A 23,644-nucleotide genomic window follows, 5' to 3' on the forward strand; every position below is an offset into this window, starting at 1 on the left:
TGACGACCGCGGTGCGGTGTTCTGGCGGGGGTACTTTGGCAGGCGGCCTCCGCCGCCCGCCAAGGTAAGAATCAGGGCCTATGTTTGGGAACTAAGATGACAATGAGCCTCAAATAGCAAGTCAGTGACGTGACATATCAACTGCCACAACACAGATAGACTGATTTTACACCATCTCATGGCAAGATCCTGCGGATCTGCCTCTCCTGGAGTACCCCGATGACCTGGATGATCAGCTGACAACCATCAGCCAAGTGTTCCTCCAAGAAGTCCTTGTAACTTGTAAGTCACAAGGAGGAGTATTAATGTAGCAGCCATCCCACAGGCCCCACCTAACACCCCAATAGTACGACCTGCCAGCACCGACACAGCAGAGGACCCAGGCACCAGCTTTGAGAGGACAGTGGTAGGAGTCCAGCGGGAGCTGGCCAAGGAGGTGTGGGAGGGGATGCAAACTATGACACCCATCCTTGAGGGTATGTGGACGTGCATGGTTACGGCAACAGAACAGACTTCCACCAACCGACGCACACACTCCCCAATGCGTAGAGTCCAGGAGCGTCTGAGGGACATAGCTGCTGCCATGAGGGAGAGGCCACAACAACTGCCCTCCCAAACTGGCATGCTTGAGAACAAGATGGACTCCATGCACCGGGAAATTGCCTCCCTTAGGGCAGACATGGTTGTCTACCACAGGGTTGTTGCTGCTCTACTAAAAAATCAACAGTTCCTCCTTGCTGCAGTGATGCCATATGTTGTTCCACAGATGGCAGCTTCCGGGAATTGGGAGTCCACATCTCCAACCACTGAAGTGTGTGTGGCCTCCTCTACCTCACCACTACCACCATAAAGGGCAGAGGAGACACCACACACATCAGAGGATGAAGATGTGGCAGATCATCTCGTAGGAGTTCCCAGTAGCACCAGCTCATGCCACCTGGGCAGTGTTTTCCTTTGTCCTGTGCTTTACATCATGCCAGTGTTAGCACAGTTGGAGCTCTGCACTCTTCACCGACACACTGTTGACCTTTCTGCTATGGACTGCAATTGTCTCTCACTTTTCAATTGGCAATTCATGTTCCCCTGCACTGAATGACACTTTACCCAAGCATGTCCCATGCCATGTCCCTCTACCCTAGACTTGTGTTGTGTCACAATTGTATGGATTTCACTAATAGGGTCACAGACCTGGACATTGTAAATATTGCACTATGACACTTGTAAATAAACACCACCTACACAACCAGCATGTTTTTGTGTATTGTGACACATCTACTACACTTAGGAATTGTGATGTGTGTAACATGTCTTTAGTCACAGAGTGTCAGTACAAGAGTGCAGGAATATGGGGGCACATATCTATGCACAAGGGACCTACATGATGAACGTCGATGCTGGTCTCAACCCCTACAAGCAATTCACTGAGTATGTCAAAAATGTTAACCACATGTATGCTTCACCCACTACATACAGCAGGAATTGCTGTGAAGCAGTTCTCGGGCAATATCGTCAGCTGGGAGTACCAGTAGAATACATTGTTGTGATACAGAGGTACTTAACCTCATCTGTTATTGGCACTGGTCAGTTTAGCATGATAGATATAAAATGTAGGCTGTTGTCAGATGTCCCACAGTGTCCAACATTCCTACACAGGACCCATACAATGACAGCTGAATTACCACACCTACCAGTCCAATACAAGGTTAACATAGTCACCTTAAGTGGTGGGTACATTGGATGGCAGATGAATAGACAAGTAGATATTTTGTAGCTGCCAATGTGACAGCTCAGTTGTAAGAAGGTGATGAACATGTCAAGAGAGGGATTTGGAGCCAGAACGGAATCCCTAGGTCAATACACAATTTTGACTGTACACTCATGGGAAGACCCTGAGACCCAAGGATATGACACATGAAGTACCGGAGTACCCAAAGATTTTTAATAAGAATGAAACTAAACTAAAAACCTAACCTAACCTATCCTGACTATACTTAACCAACAATTTACCCTAACTATCCTATGCTAAACTTACCTAACACATTTAACAACACACTCTAAACATTGGACCCCTGCCCCCCTTATATTACGAGACATATGCAGGACAATATATACTAAACTACACATATACTACCTATATCTAAACACATACATATTTTTTGGTATATAAAAAAAATATATATATATATAAGTATATATTTCACTACAACAGATAAATGCCCCAACATTACCCAGTACCCACCCACCCACAAAGCAACATGTAAAATGTAGAAAACCCACCCCCAAACCCACTTATCCTAACTAAACTACTAACCTAATCTAATCGGACACTAACCCCCTAAAACCCACTATAAAACCTTAAAACAAATGAGGAGGGAATTATGAACTTAAGTCTCTTTGTGTTTTTTTCAACCTCCTTCGCTTCACTGTCCAACATTTTAAGGACCAGTGTGGTATCCCTCTGTAGCTCCTTGATCATATTCATGTCCATGGCAGCAGGTGGTATGGGCTGCGGTTCAGATGTGGACGGTGTAGCAGCTGGGGCTGTAGTGGTGGGGGTGCAGCTGTGCCCCCTGCACAGCTGTGGAGCTTGATCCTCTCTGTGTGGCCAGTGTGGGTCCCCCTTGGGTGAATGCCCGGCATTCCCCAGTGGATCTCTCCCTGCGATAGTGACGTGCCACACTCCAGAACCCAGATTCCACTGCCAGGATGTGCCTATAGCCGACTGCCCTTGTCTGAAATGCCCGCATTTCCTCAATGTTCATGTTGGCAGCTGTTAAAGTTAAATTGAGAAAGGCAACCATCAGTGTCAGCATTCTGTGGAGTATGTACAGATTATTAGCTTACACTCTACATCTAATTGCACCTGCACTCCAACTCACATTCCGGAAAAAACAATGGCCCTGATAAATACAATGACAACACTGCCTTAGCATCATTTCATTGACCCCAAAGCGACGCACAACAAGATTAGGAACTGTTAGAAATGGGGTCTTTGGTTGACAGTCAGGTTACCCCTGTTCAAGCAAGGACCCTGACTCTAGTCAAGGTAAAAGAGAATCACCCTCAACTAACCCCTGCTTACACCCTTGGTAGTCAGGCAGAGCAGAAGGCTTAACTTCAGAGTGCTAGGTGTAAAGTATTTGTATCAACACACACAGTAACTTAATGAAAACACTACAGAATGACAACAGAGGTTTAGAAAAATAGAGAATATTTATCTAAACAAAACAAGACCAAAATGACAAATATCCACAACACACAAGTCAAGTTATCAATAAAAATGCAAAAAGAGTCTTTAAGTAGTTTTAAACACACACTAACACTGTTAGCGTGAAAAAGTACTTTGGGTGCGTAAAAAATATCCCCTCACGGGCGAGTGTGCGTCAAAAAGAGCTTGTGATGCGTCGATTCCACTCATGAGCGGGACCTTGCGTCATTTCTCCTTTCGTCGGGTCGGGACACATTGTTTCTTCTCTTGGGTCCGGGCAGGCCTTGCGTTGTTTTTACACGCCCAGCGGTACTTGAATCAAAAATCCAGCCGCACGATGATCCGAAAACCCCGCAGCGCTAGTTGCGATCGCCCAGCCTCCGTCAGCGATGCTGTGCGTCGTTTCTCCTGCTCCATGCGTCGATTCTTGAGTTGCGTTTCCAGCAAGCGTCGATTTTCAGCTGCGGAGCCGGCGGCGTGCCTTTTCTTCAGCCGCAGATCGGAGTTGCGTCGATCTTTTCCCAGCACAGCGCTCTGTGCGTGGATTTCCTTGTCTTTAGGCTGCCAGCTTCTGCTTTTAGGGTCCCAGGAACTGGATGGGCACCACATGGCAGAGTAGGAGTCTCTCCAGAGACTCCAGGTGCTGGCTGAGAGAAGTCTTTGCTGTCCCTGAGACTTCAAACAACAGGAGGCAAGCTCTAAATCAAGCCCTTGGAGATTTCTTCTCAAGGTGGAAGGCACACAAAGTCCAGTCTTTGCCCTCTTACTCTGGCAGAAGCAGCAACTGCAGGATAGCTCCACAAAGCACAGTCACAGGCAGGGCAGCACTTCTTCCTCAGCTCTTCAGCTCTTCTCCAGGCAGAGGTTCCTCTTGTTTCCAGAAGTGTTGCTAACGTCTGTGGTTTAGGGTGCCCTTCTTATACCCAATTTCTCCTTTGAAGTAGGCCTACTTCAAAGTAAAGTCTCTTTTGAATGTGAAAGCCTGCCTTGCCCAGGCCAGGCCCCAGACACTCACCAGGGGGTTGGAGACTGCATTGTGTGAGGGCAGGCACAGCCCTTTCAGGTGTGAGTGACCACTCCTCCCCTCCCTCCTAGCACAGATGGCTCATCAGGATATGAAGGCTACACCCAAGATCCCTTTGTGTCACTGTCTAGTGTGAGGTGCAACCAGCCCAACGGTCAAACTGACCGAGACAGGGAATCCACAAACAGGCAGAGTCACAGAAATGTTATAAGCAAGAAAATGTCCACTTTCTAAAATTGGCATTTTTAAACACACAATCTTAAAATCAACTTTACTAAAAGATGTATTTTTTAATTGTGAGCTCAGAGACCCCAAACTCTACATGTACATCCGCTCCCAAAGGGAATCTACACTTTAATCAGATTTAAAGGTAGCCCCATGTTAACCTATGAGAGGGACAGGCCTTGCAACAGTGAAAAACAAATTTAGCAATATTTCACTGTCAGGACATATAAAACACATTAGTATGGATCTGATTCCAACTTTGGTGGAGGGGGTTAATCTGTCCCAAATGTTACGGATATCCCACCCACCGTATTACGAGTTCCATTGGATATAATGGACTCGTAATACGGCGGGTGGGATATCTGTCACATTTGGGACGGATTAACCCCCTCTGCCTAAGTTGTAATCAGGCCCATATGTCCTACCTTAACCATACACTGCACCCTGCCCTTGGGGCTACCTAGGGCCTACTTTAGGGGAGTCTGACATGTAAGAAAAGGGAAGGTTTAGGCCTGGCAAGTGGATACACTTGCCAAGTCGAATTTACAGTTAAAACTGCACACTCAGACACTGCAGTGGCAGGTCTGAGACTTGATTACAGAGCTACTTATGTGGGTGGCACAACCAGTGCTGCAGGCCCACTAGTAGCATTTGATTTACAGGCCCTGGTCACCTCTAGTGCATTGTACTAGGGACTTACTAATAAATCAAATATGGCAATTATGGATAAGCCAATTACATACACATTTTGTAAAGGAGCACTTGCACTTTAACACTGGTTAGCAGTGGTAAAGTGCCCAGAGTAACAGAACAGTAAAATCAGAGTCCAGCACACATCAACAACCTGGGGAACAGAGGCAAAAAGTTAAGGGAGACCACACCAAGGATGAAAAAGTCTAACAGGAACCAAACTAAATTAGGTGTGCATTGATTTTGTGCCATGTGTAACAATGCAAAGGCAGCATCAACTTCACATAGATCAGGGCCAATATTCCTCATCATCTGTGTCAATTTTCAACCATACATCACCAGTAATTTGAATATGTTATTGGGAGTAAGGGATGCAGTTGGTGACCATAAGGGGTCAGTGTTGATAGGTACACATGCAAGCCTGATCAATATAACTGTCACCTATATTGTGAGCATCACATCTACCTACAAATTGGTTGTTCCTCTTCACCTGTGCCTCAGGGGGGATGGCCATGCAATCCATCATCTCAACTGTCCTGGTCATCCACCAAGGCATGCCCACTCATACATGGAGTAACAGAGAGTGGACCATATGTTTGGAGGGCTGCCAACTAGGAAGCTGGTATCCATAGGTCTATCGCATCTACATTCATGTGTCCAGGTGTAGACACCCATCAATACCTGATCTGCCAATACTATTCCTTACACACCCATATCCATGCCAGCACACGTCTGGCCTTGACCTGCATGCACGCCTATTACATTCCACATAAGTGTCACGTAAATGGAGTACAAAATATGGAGCCCCATGCTGGGGGACAATTCCCCACTCATTTCTACATATACATTACAATGCAGGGATACACCAAATTGTGTTCAAAATGGTGCATCACTGTGTTGTGAGAATGACGGTGTGCCGCAGTGCCAATATTCTCACAGCAGTGCATTTCTTAGTCACATATGGGCCTACATGTGGCTTGCCATCCATGATGCTGCCCACTGAGTACCACAAGCCTCACAAGATATGACTCTCGGCTCGTGCATGGGGGACCTTTAAATAGGATACAATGTCACCATTCAGCCTACTTTGATATCTGATCATTTGATAGCTTATCATTTCTAGCACTGAGTAAAACACACATGACTCACTCACACCAAACCCACAATTACTACACAGGGCAGACATTATCACACTTACTGAATACATCTGGGTCCTCAAATCTTGCCACTTGGCCAATAATGTAGGGGGCAGGTCCACCTGTAAGATATGGGTGGAAAAACATGCTTAGTGTCATATCACTGTCACTACTAGTGGACAACATATTAAAGTGTGTACTATTTTAAAGGAGTGAGCAAGTTATCCTGGTGTAAAACAGTGCAACAGCCACACCACTGCAAATTCACAATGACACTGACACTCAGGTGAGTGAGAGCCACACATTTGCCTATTTACATTGGGCCTGAAACACATGTAGTGCTACACCCTGCAACAACCACATTTGGCTAATCTATAGAAGATGGAACTCCATGGTATAAGGGGGAGTTGGGTGACAAATACATGACACTACCCTGGTACTTTGCAAGACAATTGACTCAGGTATTCAGGCTTGTCCTGCAAGGCACCCAGAGGCACTTTGTGATTGACATGAGGCTCAAATTATTAGTCTGCAATGATCATGCTTTGAGTGATCAATGACTGATGTGACAAAGTTGTCTGATGGTATCAAATGTCCCATTTACAGTGCTCCCTAAGGCGGGTAAGCCCCCTTTGCTAACATGATGGCTGGGATCATGTGTGTGAAATCATGGCAATGTAGCACTAGACATGCATTGCCCTACTTTGTTCACACAATCCAGTTAAACATGGTGGGCTAGCGGTGTGTTGGCATTTCATACATGAAACTATGCCATAGTGATGGTTGTTCATGACTCACCAGACATTTAACCTGTATTGGTAAAATGGTAGGACATGTGAACGCCATGTCTAGACTGGTGTAGTTACACTTCATTCTGGTTGCATGCAACCTGTCCACAAGCACTGCATGCAGCACTCCAACACATCTGCTACTGTCATTCAAGAGCAGTGAACAGTAAACAGTATGCCAATGGGAGACACACCAACAGGGCCACCGATCATCACACCAACATAGTCAAGCAGATCCCGCTCCCTGGTCACCAGATCTGCCCAGCGATGCTTGAGCTGGTGTTCATTCCTGGTGCTGCGAAACACCCTCTTCAGTGGTGGAGCACCTTGCCCCACCTCATCCACCTCGCCTCCGTCCAGTAACCTTGGATTATACAGCCCTCATCTCCAACATCAATGGCAGGTAGTGGGCTGCCAGCCACACAAAGCCACCCAGCTCCTCCTCTCGCATGCTTGTCAACCCCCCCTACCAGACATATTTACCAGGTACAGTTTGACGACAACAAAATAAAAATGAATATAAAGGAAACTTAGGGCCCAAACATTAATCCCAACTAACCCAATTTATCAACTATCCTGGACAGGCACCCCTCAGTACAATTATAATTATAGACACTGGGATAAAGTACAGTCAAAAATACAAAAAATACAACAGGAGGGACACCACAAGATACAATACTCAGGAAAAACACACCACCAAGTCCAGGACACAACCACACAGTCAAAGGAGGCACAGACTGTAAAGAGAAAGTGTAAGTGCACCCACTGCACCATGCCTGTAAACGGAATTTCCTATTACATCACTTCCTGTCCATGTGCGTACACGTTTTCTTTATGCGTGTATCTATTTGACGCATGTGATATTTGTGTGAGTATTTTGGACGGATGACCTACGTGCACTGTTTTTTTCACGCATTACCTTTATGCGTTGATTTAAGAGAAAATCTCCATTGAGATGAGTGCAAAGGTGGAATTCACGGTAAGGGCTCATGGGTAATATACTTTGTGTTTGCGGATGTTTGTGAGGCATTTGAGGCAATTTGTTTGACTCTGTTCCTGAGTGCGTGATTTTGTTCCATTTTCTACGGATGCACCCTGTATCAACATACAAATGAAATGGGCTCTGCTGCAGTGTGGCATATTGTGTATGGCCACATGTGGTAGTCCATGCAACAATGTGATTTTGGTGTGATTGGTCCGTTACACCCATGTGTGTGTTACAGAGTCAACAGCATGCAAAAATGTGCACGTCATGCATATGTATGCATGTGTGATAACTGTGTATCCACATATGTATGGCAGTCAGTACCATGCAACAGTTCTGGTTTGTGATTGTGGATTGTGTTTACTTATGTGATGTGTGTAGTTGTCTTACAGAACATAACATTTAAGACAACATACACAGCTCAGGCATTGTTGATGATGGCTGATAAATGCTACCTGGGAAATGTTACCATACAACCATCTCCATATGTAGAGTTTGAGTTTATAGTGACTTGTGTGTGGACTACACATATGTCTGACATGTGTACATATTTGGTACACGCTGTGATTGATACAATCTGCCTACATTCCACCCGTTTTATGTTTTGTTCACAAAGTTTGATTGAACGCATTACATTTCGCAGTGGATGTTTTTGTGTGGTGGACCTGCAGCCCTATCTGCATATGTTCTCATTCATTCTGATGTGCATTCCAATGACGTCCCTGTGAAAAGTGTGAGGTCATGTGTACCCTGTGTCAGGATTGGGCCCCATGGCAGTGGCAGGACTGATTACCATGGATGTACTGCGCAGGCCCAAATTATTCTATTGCTTGTCATACCTGGGATAATCATGATGACCATTGTTACCAATGATGTCACCTGTCACACATGCTCCATGCAGCCATTGATAGTCTCACACTGAGTTGTGACAGTGGTCTGTTCAAACATTACTGTCTTTCCAAATTTTGACATCCGTTGCCTCATGTGTGGGCCCCTTGTTTACCTCCTATTTGGACATGTTGTAGTTGTGTGTAATGGGCTATTGTTGTACAAGTTGGCAACTTGTATGTAATTCATATGTTGTGGTCCATAGATTGTGTCCTTCAGCTATCACATTCAAGTGATGAGGTTATTTGTGATGTGTGTGATGGTAGCAGTGCAATTTTATGTATCACATATGATGTAGCAACAGTACTTTTCAGATTAGAGTTTGTAACATGCTCCCTGAGGTTAGACTCACAATCCTGAGGTGTATGTTGTGGAGGTTGAAAAGACCAAATACGGATTGTGTGAATAAGTGAGGTGTTTATTGACAAACTGTACAAGGTGAGTTAAGTGATTTTTAAGTGAAGAAGTTCTCAACTATGTGCAGTCTGCGGTGTATCCCAGCAGCTGTGTTGTGCTGTTCCCCCTCATTTTCTTCACTACCATCCTCCTCCTCCTCCTCCTCCTCAGGCAGGTCATCCACCTCCTCATAAAAGGGGACGTTCATCCGCACACATATGTTGTGCAGGATAGCATGTCATCATGATCTTGCAGACAATGTGTGGGGCCTATAGGAGGCTGCCTCCTGTGATGTCCAGGCACCTGAATATTGACTTCAGGATGCCAAATGTCCTTTCCACAATAGTCCGTGTCCTCCGATGTCCCTTATTATATGCACACTCTGCTCCTGTGTTTGGGTTGGGAAATGGGGTAATGATCCATGGATTTATGCCATAACCCTGATCCGCTGCAAAAGATTAAAGGAGTAAGTTGTTGTTAAGGCTTGCAACAGGTTTGTCATGTATCATGGCAGTTGATATTTTGAGTTGGTTGTGACTCATATGTGTTTGTGGTATGGTGTGAGTTCCTGGCCTTATGTAAGGTCTTCTCAGCACTGGGTTGTTGGACATGACAATCTTGTGTTTGGCGCAAGGACCTGGGACATATGATTTGAATTCCTAACTGATGGTCAGTATGTATGTACCATGCGTTCTGTGGTGCACCTTTGTATCAGTGTGCTATCACTAGAGGGGACATGACACATCCTCACAACACAATGGGGTCAGATGTGGTCGCAACATGGTAGCACTACAGAGCCTGGACATCCCATCCATATTGACATGTGTCATTGAAGATGATGTGCGACACTTAGGCCCATTGAAATGGTTAAGTGACAATGCACAGAACGTCTCCAAAATTGGCAGCACTGTCCTGCAACATTTTGACTATACAAGAATGCCCCATGTGTGGCATGTTACTATGCAACCCTTTGTTGTCCCCTACACCGGTTGCTTATATGCAGCAATGCACCTACACTACCTACCTTGCACCAGGGTACCTGGCTAGCTGTCCTGTGGAGGTGGATGTATCTGTGCAGGAAGGGAAACTGCCCTATACATATGCTGTTTTGATGGCCAATGGGCTCTTCCTGTGTGTGCAGCAGTATGCAGCATGCATTGGTGGCACAATCAAATGAGTTCAAAACACAGTCTACTTCCTTAATGCAACCTGCAAACGGCACCCCTGGGGTGGTGTTGGATGTTGGCACTGCCTCAGGTTTTAGGTGACACCTACATCTGAGTCAGCATCATCATGCTATGTATCTTGTGGTGACAGACCTGCAGCAACACACATTGCACACCCCTTCCATACTACATACTGCATGGGAGGGTGGCCGATTTACAATGTTGCTTCAAGTCATTAAAAAATGGTCATCTACCAAGTTGTACATCCGGTGCAGGCCATGACAATGGCACTGTAGCTTTTACATAGGTCCCTTGGTGATCCAGAGTGGCTGCTAGTGTTTGTGGCAGTCATGAGGTTTCCAAGGGTGTGTATCCCATTGTTACAGGATGATCAACATAACTCCCTGTGTCTCTCCTAGGTTCCAACACATGATTCAGCATTTATACTGTCAACACATGCACAGTGCAGGCTATGGGATGGAGCTCAGCTGTCCCTTGGCACAGTGCAAGTGAGGTCATTGATGTCCTGTATTCTCCTACAGGTTCTCACTATGGCACCCATGATCTGCACTGTCTGACACTGACTCTGCCCCATGGTGGGCCACTTAGTGTATCTGGTACAGTAAGTGGTGCATGTGAGGTGGGACTGCAGTAGGTGTGGTACCACTTATCACACATCTGGCATATGATATGTGATGGGCATTGATCTTGTATTCCTATGTGTGTGAGCCAATGCGTCAGGCAGATGTCTCTGCACACTACAGGTAAGTCAGGTATGTGTTGATGAGATGTGTAGGCAGCAGTTGGTATAGGCAGCAGTTGTCTGGCATTTGATGTTTGATCTGGCAGTGATTTGCACACCATGATTTGAGAGATCTGTGCCTATATGAAACTTACATAAAATTAGCATGGCATATGCCATTGACAAGGCTGTGCTATTCTTTGTTTGGCGTACTGTGTGTAAACTATTTGTAGTAGGCAACCCGTGGGCACTTGTAGTGGTTTGTGTAGTTCTTCTGTTAGCAAAGGGTACATGTCTGCACCTGTCCTTCACGTGGTGTACCTGTCAAGCAGTCAGTGTGTTACGTACATGTGGGTGTATGTGTTTGTGGTGTGCACTTATTGTGCTGTACTCCAGCATGGTGCATATGTGTTGTTACATGCACATCTGTGTTACCCTGGCCATGTGTTAATGTAGTGGTGTATATCTTGTATGTCCTACAGGGTTGGTGTGTTGTGTATGTATATTGCTAGGTTTGTTGACTTACCCACAAGTAGGCCATTTCCATATTGTCCATCCTGGAATTGTTCATTGATCCTGCTGTGCCGGAATATGAAGGTGTCAATGATACTTCCAGGATATTTGGCCCAACATGTTTATGAATAGTCCCAGGTGGTCCACTATGCCCTGCACATTAATGGAACACGTGTGCTTGTGATTCTGGTATAAGTGCTCGGTTGCTGCAGGTGGTACGAGCCGGACATGGGTGCAGTCAATTGCACCCAGCACACGCGGGAAGCCATGGATTTGGTAGAACCTGTATTTTGTTTCCAGCTGCTTTTGCTGGGTGTTGGGGAAGGTGATGTGGCGGGGTGTCAGGGAGATTATAGCATCTAGCACCTTTGGCAGGAATGCAGAGAATGACGGCTGTGAGACACCAGCAACCAGGGCACCAGTTGTTTGGAATGAGCCACTTGCCAGCATGTGCAGGACAGCTAGCAGTTTAATCACAGGTGATATGTTGTGTGGGGTCTGCAGGCTAGCTGTGATTTGTGGCTCAATGTGGTGCAGCAGGTGTATTATGGCTTCCAGGATCAGTCTGTAGGTCCTTATGACGTCCTGGTCCCTGAGGCCAAGGAGGGTTGTCGTGGTTCTGAAGACCCTCTCCTGTCTTCAGCGTTGCCTTTGTGGGCTGCGTTGTGGTAGTTGTTGCTGTCCTCTGCATTGTCTCGCAAGCTGAATCAGTATCACCTCCATCTTCTCAGAGTGATGATTTTGCCTCATTTGAATGCCTGCCCTGACCCAGGCGTTACATTTTGCCACAAATCGGAGTTAGCGTCATTTTTTGGGTCCGCCTCCCACCCATGCATCATTTTTGCCCGGTGGATAAATATGAAGCTAGGGGGTTAGAGTAATTTTTTGGACAGGAACGCCTACCATGCATCTCATAGACACAAGGAGCTTTCACGCATCCGAAACATGATGTTAACACCAATATTTTGATGGTAGACAGGTCTAGCATCAAAATATAAATATGGCGTGGAGTTTGCGCTGAGTTAGCGTTTAAAAAAATGACGCTAATTCAGCTCGAACAGAATATAAATATGCCCCCAAGTGTCTCACCCTGTAAAAGACATTGCTGTGGGGGGATTAAATAGAAAAAAAAGAATGCCAATCTAATTGCCTGTTGGATCATACTCAATTTGGCTTTGAGGCTAGCACAGTACAAAGACTGACCAATTAACTGCCGCTAATGAATTGAGCGCAATTCTTGATAGGGGATATGTGTCAGCTCTGATCATGCTTGATCTGTCTACTGCTTCAACACAGTCAATCACAAAGTTTTAATTGACCGTGTCCAATCCCTTGCCAACGGAGGTCCTACTTTAGACCTCCTTAAGTCTTTTCTTTCGGAAAGAGAGCAGTCTGTAGCCTTGGATAACTTTACCTCTAGCTCCTTTTCTTTTCCCTGTAGGGTCCCCCAGGGCTCTTCTTTAAGCCCTACTTTCTTCAACCTGTGTGTGACCCCACTTGGCTCATTGATCAGATCCTTTGGGTATTCTGTAATCAGCTATGCAGACGACAAACAGATCGTCCTCTCCATTTCGAGAAACGAGCATTCAAACCATGTGCAAGACGTCACAACTGTTTTTCAGCTGCATGCACCAGATTGGTCATTGGATGTCTAATAATTGTCTAAAACTAAATTCTAGCAAAACTCAAGTCCTTCTTCTAGGGAACAACAGTTCGTTTTGGTCCCCATACTGTTGGCCTCCTGATCCGGGTAGTCTTCCTGTTTCATTTTCCAAAGTTAAAAATCCAGGTGTCCTCTTCGACAAGTGGCTCTCATTTAATAAACAAATTAATTCAGTGACTTCTTGCTTTCTCGCTTTGAAAACTCAAGAAGATTCTTCCTTTAAACTCTCTAAAGTTGAGGAAATTAGTAATCACTGGACTCATTCTTTGAAAACTGGACTACTGTAATGCCCTCTATGTGAATCTTCAGAAGCAGCTATTGAATAAACTGCAAATTCTGCAGAAGACCGCTGCTCGACTCCTTTTAGGAATCACAAAATATCAGTCAGCGTCTGAGGCTCTGGTCCAGCTGCATTGTCCTCCTGTGCACAAGCACATCTATTTCAAAACACTGTGTATAGTGTTGAAAGCTCTTCATGGTGTAGGACCACAATTTTCAAGAGACAGCTTTATTTGGTATGTGCGAGTAAGACCACTGAGGTCATCATCGGCCCCCAACCTGTTAGTCTCCCAATTTAAGGAGGCCCACAGGGGTGGACAAAGTTTCATCTCTGGGGCTTACCATTGTGGAATTCTCTTCCTGCAGATCTGAAGAACTGCTCATCCCTTTAGAGCTTCAGGAAAAAGCTTAAAACTTGGCTTTTTAATCTCTGATAATAGGGTCTTACCTTATTTTTCTTGTTTTCTAGCTGTGGTTAGCGCCACGGCACCCTCAGGTATGTGGACACTTTACAAAATATATTTTCATTTCAGTTCAGCTACTACAACATTTCAGTTTTGATCAAAAAGGCACCTGCCAATCGATAGGAGCTTTTTTGTCAAAAAGGTCATCAAAAGGATCAGTGTTGCAGCTTTCGGTGGTGTTTGGGGAGGTACACCCCCTAGTATATGTATTTTCTTATACACAGTTGGGTATGAGTGCTTTTAGTCAGGTATGTTGAGGTGTTTACATATACACAGGCGAAAACGCACAACCCATACTCTCCCTCTCTGTTTTGAAAGCCCTAAATTTTTTTGGTTATTTTACATTTTACATTTTGGGGCATGTTTACAAGAAAGTGGTGCATCGGTCCCGATGCGACACATTTTTTGCGTTGCCCCGGCCCCATGGTTGTGACATATTTTGCGCCAACGTTTTAAAGCTATTGTGGCGCTTTGCTGTAGTATTGTCAAACATTTTGACTCTAGTGCAGCAAAGCAAAGAGAGGCTGAATGATTAAAATAGGTGCGTCATTTTAACACCTGCTCTGAGCGGGTATTAAAAATTATGAAAACAAATGACGCAGTGAACTTTTTAATTTTCACTGTGCAGTTTTTACGGGCCTCCCCTGACCAGGCATAATGTGGCACAAAGGGTTGCAAAGTGGCGCAATGTAACCATTGCACCACTTCGTAAATGCAGTGAGGGAAAAAGCCACCTTAGCGTAAAAAAAAGTTATGCTATGGTGGCTCAAGGTGTAAATATGCCCCTTTGTGTTTTCTTTCGCTGAGTAGTCCTACCAACCTGCACTCCCTTTTCACTGCTCCTTAGGTCCTTCTCATGCACCCGCTTGTCCTATAACATATTGTAACATTATATGCCAGTGTGTTTGTTGGGAAATCTGAAGCTCATCCCCCCGAATATACTGACCAAGCAAACACCCCTCACAATTCAGTGTGCGGTTCCTCTAAGGGCTGTTGAAGGTGAGGTCCCCTGTCGCTCCATTGGGCTGACACAGCACCGACTAAGGTCGAAATGACCCTCTCAGTCTTTGGAGGTTGGCTTTTCATCTCAGTCTCCTACCACCTGGTGGCCTAAAGTGGAGAAGCCCTGCATTACATAAAGCACACTGACCAAGCACTATCACTAAAAGTATAAGTCCCACTTTTCACAATACCAGTTCCCATCTATGCACTTCACACGTTCATAGTCTTAAAAGATTATTTATTTATTCTTTTACATATGTATTTATTTATTTATCTGTTCGTATATTTCACTTTTTTTTACAGGACCCCGCACAAAGAGAGTATAAGGACACTTTACTTTAGAACAAAAAAAGATGCATTATTGCATACTAATTACTTGGAACAACATATTTGGTCAGCATTGAAAAAAAAGCTGTTAATACAGATAAAAGGCCTGACTTAGGTGTTGGCGGTAACTGTCCTGCTGATGGTTTTCTGATGGAAAACCCGCCTGTCGCCTTGGTGGTCCGCCAGCCTGATTTCGATGTTGGCGGTCCCATAGACTTTCACCCGCCAGAGTTCCATCAACTCCGCCAATATTCCCATTTACCGCAAGTGCACCATAGGAAAGTGTGGCTGACCACAGGACTCCAGCCACAATTACTGCCGAGCAGATATGGGTGTTTCAAATAGGCAAGCTAAAAGTGGTCTCCACTTCTGACTTGGCAGATTTGGGGGGTAAAGATGGCAAAAACTCACCTTTTCTCCCGATTCTACTTCCGTTTCCAGTTGGACATAACTGGACCGGACCCTCTGTTGCTGCTGCCATGGGACCACAAAGAAAACACAACCCTCCCATGGACATGAAGGAGGGCAACCTACATTGACTATGTACATTGAGGGGCCACTGCACATTGGCACGGGACCACCGTAGACATATACATGTCACAGTAATTTTATTATATTACTGTGACATGCATGTGTTCAGGACACGGGTGGGTCAGACATGGATGGAGACACAGTGGTACAGAACCCATATCAAACACATTCACAACTGTCATTATGGCATCAGTATTCATTGCCTAATCAATGCTGGCACCACAATGACAGTACATTCACACTTGTCAATTGTGCCGATATGTGCACATTGCAAAGGGACCTGTACCTGTCATGTTGTGCTTCGAGTTTGTGTGTGTGAGTCAGTAAGTGTATGTGTGCGTGCAATGCAAATGACAGTGTGAGGTGGAGGGACGTGTAATGGGTGATGTAGTTGTGTCAGTATGTGTATAAATTGCACATGGCATGGATGTTGCTGTTTATGTAATGCTGTCTATTGTGTTGCTGTATGAAGGATTCAGATGCATGATGTTGCGTGGCAGTTGCTTTCATGACGTGTGTAGTTGTGCTTGTGTGTGTTTGTGTAGATGAGTGTGTAGTTGTGTTGGTTGTGTCATGTGTGCATGCAGTGTCACTTGTGTGTGAATGTTGTGTCATGGATGTATGTGTATCTGTGTTTGCGGCATGTACATATGTTGTTGGGTCGGAATGCCATTTGATATTGGATTGAATGTTGGCGACTCAGCCGTTATACATCTAAATATGGGGGGTGGCAGACCGTCGCCTAGGCGGTCTTTTCGGGTCTGCCACTGACACGGCTAGCTGTAAGACCACCAACATCTAAATCAGGCCCAAAATCTGAAAAAATAGGCCTTAAAGGTCTTCTCCAAGTAAAGATTGATTTTGTGCTGGAGCCTGTCTGAACTTTATTTATTCAATACTAAACACGTCAGAAACAGCAATTTAATGATGTTGAGCACATCGAGTTTAAGACTTCCTTAATTACCTGGCAAGTTTACATTTTAACCGGACCTCACTCCAAAAGTTTAGTTTATAACTAAAGCCACGTCGACTGAATGGCTAATATTGAGTCCAAGAACCCTCTATAATGCGCACTTCCTCTTGAAGTTTAGTTTCTTATAGCTGTAATTCTGAAAGCGATTAATTTGTACTGATATAAATGTCATCACTGCTACCCCTAAAGAGGTTTCAATAGAAGAAAGCCATTTTTACACCAGTAGCGTCTTTTCTTTTTACAAGTCAGAAAAGGACACGGAAAGCATGTTTCTGTAAATAGACCAATGTATGTTAGAAATCGAATAAAGAACTGGTTGCGATTGTGTTAATATACATTTTGTATAACTAGGTCATTTCCTACGGATGTAGCAACACTGCTTATCTTAAATAGTTTACTCTACGAGCAAAGCATTTTAAATTAAATATGTGCACATCCCAAAATCTGTGCTTCTTGTTATCTGAGATTCCTAGCCTTCTGGTGAATACATTTAATTTTCGAGGTGTCTTCTCTTTCCTGTATTGAGCCTTGGAGCCGAGGCTTGGCCCTGGTAAATTGTAATTTAAGATTGCTCAAAACAGGTAGAAATAAATCATCAAGGCTGATATTTGTCCAACAGTTATGCAGATTCACACAAAAATAATTTATCTTGCTGAGTAAAATTAAGGCTGTATCTGACTTTTTTCTTTACAAAGATACATCATCCCTGAGGCTTACACTTTAGAATTATTACCTGGTGTTGATTTTTAAAGGCCATCCGCTGAGGTATAGGCTTGAGTCACGGGGAAAGACCTAGAACAAAAGAGTCGAAGTTTAACAACCATCATAGCCCAAGCCAAAAGGTCTAAAATATAAATTGAACATTGCGGCATTAAAGGTGCTACACTCTGAATTAACAAGGCTCACAAAGGCATCAGAAACACGTTAGCACATACTCAGTTCTGGTTGAGGACTCGACCACTCACGTGGATTCTTGGCTTTTCCAATGTAGATACGTACACGTTCGAATAATTATGTAGGCCATTTCAAAACCAAACCACCTATGTCGATGACTGTATAGCCATTTTATAGCCTTGAAATCCTGTGGACCTAACACGTGTTGGCTGTTTCTAGAATTATTGTATCTTTCCACATTGGCTAACCTCTGTTCCTGCTGATAACATACACATGGCTACAACCCCTTCGTAATTGTCTTATGAATTGTGCAAGTGATGGAGACGTTCAGACAGCAAGGTATTTGATTAGCCTACACTTCTCAAACAATTGTATGCGTGTACAAAACCATTAAGGTGTATTATTCATTGTTGCTAATCTTAGTTTTCTTTTTCAGCATGTCAGCAGGATCAAATGTGCCAACAACATGTTGCTTTTGTCCTGTGCAACAAGAGATCCATTGCAGGTAGAGTAGGTCTACCTAGCCCCATGCGTTAGGAGATCATGTAGGATGGGAGCAAGTTAACAGGGTCAAGTACAAAAAGAGTAAGTCATCTTGCAGATGTGTCCAAGATGACATTTGGGTCATGTCCAGAGATTGTCACTGCAACAGATCATGTGAGAGAAACAAGTCGTTATGATGTTATGTGGAAAGACCAATTCACCAAGATCTCTGCAGGATATTATGTGGTAGGTCAGCAAGTTACATGGGCACATGCAGGAAGAACACATCACAAGGATCATGTGCAGGAATAACAGAGACATGAGTATCAAAAGGTAAACTATATGACTATCGGGTTGCCTGGGTCAGGCAAAGAAAGAGCTGGTCACTAAAGCTCTGTGTGCATCAAAATAACATCTCCAAGAGCTTGTAATCAGTGTCCAATACAGTAAGAGATAAAGTGCAACAAGTTCTGGTCAGTAGAGCCTATTCACTAGGGGAAGGAGCCACCAATGCTTGTTGTGTAGAAGGAGATCATATGCAAGAGGCATTGACAGAGTGTGATGATGAGGTGTGCTATACATGTTGGAAAGGGGGCTCTGAAATCTTCACTATAGATCCTTGAACAGATAGCAGCAGAGACCTCTTAATCAGCTCACCTTGTAGAGCTGGACAAGACCTGAAGGTGTTTTACATTCACTGAATGGGTTGCAGGTTCATCTGTCACTAAGGCTCTGCAGCAGAAGATCTTATGCAAGAGGAAAACCAGCCTTTTTGCATATTACACCAGCCATTTAGAGTTTCATTCTGCTTCCCACAATAAATGATCTGCTTGGAAAAGCTATTCGTTGGAAATGACCATCTCTTGCACGACATTCCCTCAGACTTTCATCTTTCTTTTCTAAACCTGTTGATGCTCACCATAGGACTGTACACCTGTGGTTCTCAACCTTTTGACTCCTGAGGACCCCCACTGAATCACTACTTGAAGCAGGGTACCTACCAAATGTGTGCATTTATTTTTGAAAACTGGGGGAATCCAAGATGGGGTGACTTGTGGAGCTCTCATCAGGTTCTGTTACCAAACATCCTTTGCAAACCTAAAAATTTGGCCCAAAAACACTTTTTCCTCAAATTTCGGTGACAGAAAGTTCTGGAATCTGAGAGGAGCCACACATTTCCTTCCACCCAGCATTCCCCCAAGTCTCCTGATAAAAATGGTACCTCACTTGTGTGGGTAGGCCTAGTGCCCACGAGATGAAATGCCCCAAAACACTATGTGGACACATCAAAGTTTTCAAATACAAAAATACCTGTTTTTGCTGGGTGGGGCACCTGCGTTTTTGATCCTGGGCTCAGCAGCCATAGGGGGAAAGCTACCAAACCCAAACATTTCTGAAAACTAGATACCCGAAGGAGTACAGGGAGGTGTGACTTGCGTGGATCCCCCAGTGTTTTCTTACCCAGAATCCTCAGCAAACCTCAAATTTATCTAAAACCACACCAGCACAAATTTCTTACCACCCAATGTTTCCCTCAGTCTCCCGGTAAAAATGATACCTCACTTGTGTAGGTGGGCCAAGTGCTTGTGACAGGGAAAAGCCAAAAACATGTTGAAAAAGAGGGGGAATTAGAGCGGGCCCAAAAGGGCAGTTTGAAAAAAAATGTTTTTAGGCTGACAAGTGGGGCAGAATTTTTATTGGTATAGATGCGGCTATGCTGGGTGGTAGGAATTTTGTGGATTCCTGCAGATTCCGGAAGGTTCCATCACTAAAATGTGTGATTTCCAGCCAAGTTGGAGTTTTGCAGGCCATTGTGGGTATGGAAATGGTTGCGTGTGCATGTGAAGCACACCACCCTGGACTCACCCAGAAGTTTGGTTTTCAGATGTGTCTAGGTCTCGTAGATTCTTCTACATTACAGTGACTCAAAGTCCAAAAAGTGCAGCCCTCACCATTCCAAGTGGGACAATTTTGAGAGTTAGACAAGCTCTCATGGCCCGATTGTAAAACCAAAATCAAAATAATCAAATGTCCTCTTTCTTGTCGTGGGATAAGATGTTGTAGTGTGCGGGGGAAGAGCTGAGAGACTGTTAGCCCCTTCAGTTGGGGTGGGGGCATAATGCCCATACTGGTTGGTAGCCACCACCCCAGTATTTTTTCAAATAAAATTCCCTGGCATCTACTAGGCTTTCTTTCCCCCCCGGGAGTGGATGGAGGGTAATTGCCCCACCTCCCCACTGATGGGCAGAACAACTTTTTCCCCATTTATTTAGGGTGGGGGTCTGACCATACCCCAACCCTCTTTTTTTGAAGAAAATCTTCCCTTGTGTGTAGTGGGGTTTCTGCCCTCCGTTGGGACAGATGAACTTACAAAAATAGGCCAGTCTGCCCCCAAAGGGGAGTGACCCTTGCCTAAGGGGTCGCTCCCCTTGCGTGAAATTGACGCAAAAAAAAATCCTTTTTGTCTAGTGGTTTCTGCCCCCCTTGTGGACAGATTGTCCTAAGAAAAATAGGCCAATCTGCCCCCAAGGTGGGCAGAAATGGGCTAAAATAAATTTGCCACTAGGGGGAACGACTCTTGCCTAAGGGGTCGCTCCCCATCTGTTAAAAAAAAAAAGAACAAAATCCCTGGTGCCTATTGTTTCTGCCCCCCTTAGGGGCAGATCGGGCTTATTAAAATAGGCGATTCCCCTCCCAGCCCTGCCCTTGGGGGGGGGAGCCCACGGAGGGAGCACTATCTCCGGTGCCGGGACGTAATGGTTACGTCCTCGGCACAGGAGCACTGTGCCACCGGACATAACCGTTACGTCCGCGACACAGAAGCAGTTAAAACTGTACTTCACAAAAAATACTCAAACAAGTACACACCAAACAAATACTCAATTACTAAAGAGATAATTATTTTATCTTGAAAAAATATGCAAAAATTAAAAATTGGTGGTGCATCTTGGTGACCTAATTTTCAATGTTTAGCTTTATTTAGGAAAGCTGAATCCTCAGGTCAGATTCTACATTTCCTAAGCGATTTCTGTTTTGATTTTTTATGTACATAAGATCTGAGAAATGGTTTTCATAAACATATGTCTCTCTGTCACATGTAATTAGTTTTATAGCACCTCTCATACAGTGTAGGGCTGTGGTTCCCAACCTGTGGTCCGGGGACCCCACGGGTCCGCAAAGCCTCCTCAGGGGGTCTGCGAATGCTTCGAAAATTAAATAATATTAACAGATTAGATCCCCAGCTTTTCAGAACTGACTCAGTGGGGGGTCCCTGTATTCCAATAATGATTCTGTGGGGGTGCCTGGGATCCAGTAATGATAAAGTGGGGGTCCTCAGAAGTCAAAAGGTTGGGAATCACTTGTGTAGGGTGTTGGAACACTTTACAGTGGACTACAGAGGACTACTGGGTGTGGGTTTCACATGTCATCCACACTGACAGGCATTTTCAAAGAGTGATTGGTCTGGAGAAACACAAATTCAGGATTCAGAACGTAACACAGTGGTTAGCATTGACTTTAATAATAAGAATGTATGTCTACGCAAGCAAACGTTTTGAGCATCATGAGCCCCTAAGTGCCCATTGGACAGGGTGCATGGTATTTAAAAAGCGGTGCATGTATATTTAATGTTTTACAAGTCATGGCGGAGAAACACTTCCAAAGTCGCTTTTCCTGTGGTAAAGTGGCCTCTCCTGTAGGAATACACTAGGTTACACTATTACAATTTACAATGGTTAACTTCAGACTGGGAGCAGCTAGAACACGCTCAAATAGCTCATTTTAATAGTAATTTAAAATCCAACTTAATGGCCAAGACGGATTTTATATGGCTATTTTAGAACTAACACTTGTATAAAATTTTCATTTTTCTGCCTAAAACCCAAAGGCTCTCCTGCCAGTGTCCAGCTATTTATCAATTTACCCCTGATAAGTACCCTGTGGTGAGATGTGAATTGCTACCAGACAGTAGACAACGGGTGTTGGGAGGAGGCTCCTCCCTTGACAGGTGGCCTTCGGGCCTGGACCCAGCCCCTTCTTGAGTTTCAAAGGATGCTGGCCTTGTCACTCTAATCAAAATGGCACCACATCTAGTGAGAGAGGATGAACTGACCTGACCAAAACTAGTTTGGGGGGTGGACAAAGGCTTGCCCTCCATCCACAGGTTGGCACTGGGCATAAAAATGGACCGCACAGATATCTCCTCAGGCCACTCCTGTATCTGTGAAAAAAACAAATTAGGACTGCTCTGCTGTCTGACGAACCTGAAGGATGACTGGACCTGCATGCCTTGAAATCAGGATCAAGGACGTGAGTCCAAGGATCAGTTGGCAGACCTCCTACTTAATCTAGAGGAACACGATATGCTTACAGAGGCCTCTCTCCCTGCATTTGTCCAGAGGACCAGTTCCAAATGGACCTGTCCTGGTCCCTGCTACTTGCCTCTGCTGTTAGCCTCAATCCCTGTAGCATTCCCACACCCCCAGGCTAGGTACTCGACAAAGATTATGCCACACAGAGAGCTATGTATTACACATCTTTATTCTTCTGTATGTACCCACAAACTCAACATTCTAAATATGCATTCACTTCAACACTTTCTAACACTTACGTCACAGCTCTACTGAGTCCTTGAGGAGCCAAAAGGGTTCAATCTTTCATACTCACATGACACGACATTCCCCGCTATGTTAAGTAGAAAATTGCAGTTTTACACAAACATGTCCACAATCATAGTTATTCAAAGAGTCTTCTTGGTGATCTGATTACTCGTTCTGAATGTGCCTTCAGAAATTGGGAATCAGCAACTGGAGTGTCCATGATCTGTGTTGATGATGCAGGAGCAAAAGCAGTCTGGGATTTTCTAATCACCAGTCTCTATGTTAACATTAGTATCTAACAAGTGAAGAGCCACATGTCTGAAGTTCGAGGAATCTCACATAATGGATTTACCAGGAAGTTGGGCAATCACAATGTGTCCTTTGCTAGTTACAACATGGAATGGCTCAGCATTAAATGAAGAATAAGACTTAAAGTTTTTCTGCTGACGAACGGGCACTCCTGTCATCTCTTGTCTGCATAGGCCTTTATTTTCTTTTTACAAACCAAATCTTTCATACAAGTATGTTTCTCAGTTCTTAATATTGTAATGGCCCATTGAGGTAACTTGGTTGTCATTGCTCTCCCTAACATCAGTGTAGAAAGGCTTTCACCTGTGATCGAGTGAGGAGTCAAATGGTAAGCTTGTGGGGCAGAATTCAATACAATCT

The sequence above is a fragment of the Pleurodeles waltl genome, chromosome 2_2 (genome assembly GCF_031143425.1).
Source record: "Pleurodeles waltl isolate 20211129_DDA chromosome 2_2, aPleWal1.hap1.20221129, whole genome shotgun sequence".
NCBI lineage: Eukaryota > Metazoa > Chordata > Amphibia > Caudata > Salamandridae > Pleurodeles > Pleurodeles waltl.